The following is a 4,756-nucleotide window of genomic DNA, read 5'->3' on the forward strand; positions in this document are numbered from 1 at the left end:
GCTTTGGTGCCTTGGACATGAGCTAGGACCTTAAGATTCTGCATGAAAGGAGGACTAGCAGCCGAGTTGCACGGGAGAATGTGAAAAGTGTTGATATGTAGTAAAAACCTGAGAAATCCGTCTGTCTTCGTCATTTGTTATCGAATCGACATAAAGCCAGATCGTCACATTGGCCGCTCTTCTCTCTGAAACGGTTGTACTTATCGTCTGCAAAGCTATGTCGCGTGCTGCGGTGTGAGGAGACACTAAAAGCACCATAGTAGAACACAGATCAAGCTTCTAAGTTGATGTAATAGCCAGTAAGAAGTAGTACAATTCAAGTTATAGGTATTGAATATGGACCTTTTAGCTGGCTTTGGTGCCTTGGACATGACCTAGGACCTTAAGATTCTGCATGAAAGGAGGACTAGCAGCCGAGTTGCACGGGAGAATGTGAAAAGTGTTCATATGTAGTAATAACCTGAGAAATCCGTCCTTTTTCGTCATTTGTTATCGAATCGACTTAAAGCCAGATCGTCACATTGGCCGCTCTTCTCTCTGAAACGGTTGCACTCATCGTCTGCAAAGCAACGTCGCATGCTGCGGTATGCGGAGACTCTAAAAGCACCATAGTAGAAGCCAGACGAAGCTTCTAAGTTGACATAATAGCCGGTAAGATGTAGTCCAATTCAAGATTTACGTATCGATTTTTGACTTTTTAACTGGCTTTGGTGCCTTGGACATGAGCTAGGACCTTGACATTCTGCATGAAAGGAGGACTAGCAGCCGAGTTGCACGGGAGAATGTGAAAATTGTTCATATGTAGTAAAAACCTGAGAAATCCGTCCGTTTTCGTCATTTGTTATCGAATCGACTTAAAGCCAGATGGTCACATAAGCCGCTCTTCTCTCTGAAACGGTTGTACATATCGTCTGCAAAGCTATGTCGCGTGCAGCGGCATGTGGAGACACTAAAATCACCATAGTAGAACACAGATGAAGCATCTAAGTTGATGTAATAGCCAGTAAGAAGTAGTACAATTCAAGTTTTAGGAATCGATTATTGACTTTTTAGCTGGCTTTGGTGCCTTGGACATGAGCTAGGACCTTAAGATTCTGCATGAAAGGAGGACTAGCAGCCGAGTTGCACGGGAGAATGTGAAAAGTGTTCATATGTAGTAAAATCATGAGAAATCCGTCCGTTTTCGTCATTTATTATCGAATCGACTTAAAGCCAGATTTTCACATTGGCCGCTCTTCTCTCTGAAACGGTTGTACTTATCATCTGCAAACCTATGTCGCGTGCTGCGGTATGCTAAGACACTAAAAGCACCATAGTAGAACACAGATCAAGCTTCTAAGTTGATGTAATAGCCAGTAAGAAGTAGCACAATTCAAGTTTTAGGTAATGAATATGGAACTTTTAGCTGGCTTTGGTGCCTTGGACATGAGCTAGGACCTTGAGATTCTGACTGAAAGGAGGACTAGCAGCCGAGTCGCACGGGAGAAGGTGAAAAGTGTTCATATGTAGTAAAAACCTGAGAAATCCGTCCTTTTTCGTCATTTGTTATCGAATCGACTTAAAGCCAGATCGTCACATTGGCCGCTCTTCTCTCTGAAACGGTTGTGCTTATCGTCTGCAAAACTATGTCGCGTGCTGCGGTATGCGGAGAAACTAAAAGCATCGTAGTAGAACACAGATGAAGCTTCTAAGTTGATGTAATAGCCAGTAAGAAGTAGTCCAATTCAAGTTTTAGGTATCGATTATTGACTTTTTAGCTGGCTTTGGTGACTTGGAAATGAGCTAGGACTTTAAGATTCTGCATAAAAGGAGGACTAGCAGCCCAGTTGCACAGGAGAATGTCAAAAGTGTTCACATGTAGTAAGAACCTGAGACATCCGTCCGTTTTCGTCATTTGTTATCAATCGACTTAAAGCCAGATCGTCACATTGGCCGCTCTTCTCTCTGAAACAATTGTACTTATCGTCTGCAAAGCTATGTCGCGTGCTGCGGTATGCGGAGACACTAAAATCACCATAATAGAACTCAGATGAAGCTTCTAAGTTGATGCAATAGCCAGTAAGAAGTAGAAAAATTCAAGTTTTAGATATCGGTTATTGACTTTTTACCCTTCTTTGGTGCATTGGACACGAGCTAGGAACTTAAGATTTTGCATGAAGGAGGACTAGCAGCCGAGTTGCACGGGAGAATGTTAAAAGTGTTCATATGTAGTAAAAACCTGAGAAATCCGTTCGTTTTCGTCATTTGTTATCGAATCGACTTAAAGCCAGATCGTCACATTGGCCGCTCTTCTCACTGAAACGGTTGTACTTATCGTCTACGAAGCTATGTCGCGTGCTGCGGTATGCGGAGACACTAAAAGCACCTTAGTAGAACACAGATGAAGCTTCTAAGTTGATGTAATACCCAGTAAGAAGTAGTACAATTCAAGTTTTAGGTATCGGTTATTGACTTTTTAGCTGGCTTTGGTGCCTTGGACATGAGCTAGGACCTTAAGATTCTGCATAAAAGGAGGACTAGCAGCCGAATTGCATGGGAGAATGTGAAAAGTGTTCATATGTAGTAAAAACCTGAGAAATCCGTCCGTTTTCGTCATTTGTTATCGAATCGACTTAAAGCCAGATCGTCAAATTGGCCGCTCTTCTCTCTGTAACGGTTGTACTTATCGTCTGCAAGGCTATGTCGCGTGCTGCGGTATGCGGAGACACTAAAATCACCATAGTAGAACACAGATGAAGCTTCTAAGTTGATGCAATAGCCAGTTAGAAGTAGAACAACTCAAGTTTTAGGTATCGATTATTGACTTTTTAGCTGGCTTTAGTGCCTTGGACATGAGCTAGGACCTCAAGATTCTGCATGAAAGGTGGACTAGCAGCCGATTTGCACGGGAGAATGTGAGAAGTGTTCATATGTAGTAAAAACCTTAGAAATCCGTCCGTTTTCGTCATTTGTTATCGAATCGACATAAAGCCAGATCGTCACATTGGCCGCTCTTCTCTCTGAAACGGTTGTACTTATCGTCTGGAAAGCTATGTCGCATGCTGCGGTAAGCTGAGACACTAAAAGCACCATAGTAGAACACAGATCAAGGTCCTAAGTTGATGTAATAGCCAGTAAGAAGTAGTACAATTCAAGTTTTAGGTATTGAATATGGACCTCTTAGCTGGCTTTGGTGCCTTGGACATGGGCTAGGACCTTAAGATTCTGCATGAAAGGAAGACTAGCAGCCGAGTTGCACGGGAGAATGTGAAAAGTGTTCATATGTAGTAATAACCTGAGAAATCCGTCCTTTTTCGTCATTTGCTATCGAATCGACATAAAGCCAGATCGTCACATTGGCCGCTCTTCTCTCTGAAACGGTTGTGCTTACCGTCTGCAAAGCTATGTCGCGTGTTGCCGTAGGCGGAAACAGGAAAAGTACCATAGTAGAATACAGATGAAGCTTCTAAGTTGATGTAATAGCCAGTAATAAGTAGTCCAATTCAAGATTTAGGTATCGATTATTGACTTTTTAGCTGGCTTTCTTGCCTTGGACATGAGCCAGGACTTTAAGATTCTGCATAAAAGGAGGACTAGCAGCCCAGTTGCACGGGAGAATGTGAAAAGTGTTCATATGTAGTAAAAACCTGAGAAATCCGTTTTCGTCATTTGTTATCGAATCGACTTAAAGCCACATCGTCACATTGGCCGCTCTTCTCTCTGAAACGGTTGTGCTTATCATCTGCAAAACTATGTCGCGTGCTGCGGTATGCGGAGAAACTAAAAGCATCGTAGTAGAACACAGATGAATCTTCTAAGTTGATGTAATAGCCAGTAAGAAGTAGTCCAATTCAAGTTTTAGGTATCGATTATTGACTTTTTAGCTGGCTTTGGTGACTTGGAAATGAGATAGGACTTTAAGATTCTGCATAAAAGGAGGACTAGCAGCCCAGTTGCACAGGAGAATGTCAAAAGTGTTCACATGTAGTAAGAACCTGAGACATCCGTCCGTTTTCGCCATTTGTTATCAATCGACTTAAAGCCAGATCGTCACATTGGCCGCTCTTCTCTCTGAAACGGTTGTACTTATCGTCTGCAAAGCTATGTCGCGTGCTGCGGTATGCGGAGACACTAAAATCACCATAATAGAACTCAGATGAAGCTTCTAAGTTGATGCAATAGCCAGTAAGAAGTAGAACAATTCAAGTTTTAGATATCGGTTATTGACTTTTTACCCTTCTTTGGTGCATTGGACACGAGCTAGGAACTTAAGATTTTGCATGAAGGAGGACTAGCAGCCGAGTTGCACGGGAGAATGTGAAAAGTGTTCATATGTAGTAAAAACCTGAGAAATCCGTCCGTTTTCGTCATTTGTTATCGAATCGATTTAAAGCCAGATCGTCACATTGGCCGCTCTTCTCACTGAAACGGTTGTACTTATCGTCTGCAAAGCTATGTCGCGTGCTGCGGTATGCGGAGACACTAAAAGCACCTTAGTAGAACACAGATGAAGCTTCTAAGTTGATGTAATACCCAGTAAGAAGTAGAACAATTCAAGTTTTAGGTATCGATTATTGACTTTTTAACTGGCTTTGGTGCCTTGGACATGAGCTAGGACCTTAAGATTCTGCATAAAAGGAGGACTAGGAGCCGAGTTGCACGGGAGAATGTGAAAAGTGTTCATATGTAGTAAAAACCTGAGAAATCCGTCCGTTTTCGTCATTTGTTATCGAATCGACTTAAAGCCAGATTTTCACATTGGCCGCTCTTCTCTCTG

This window comes from Schistocerca gregaria, unplaced genomic scaffold (genome assembly GCF_023897955.1).
Source record: "Schistocerca gregaria isolate iqSchGreg1 unplaced genomic scaffold, iqSchGreg1.2 ptg000386l, whole genome shotgun sequence".
NCBI lineage: Eukaryota > Metazoa > Arthropoda > Insecta > Orthoptera > Acrididae > Schistocerca > Schistocerca gregaria.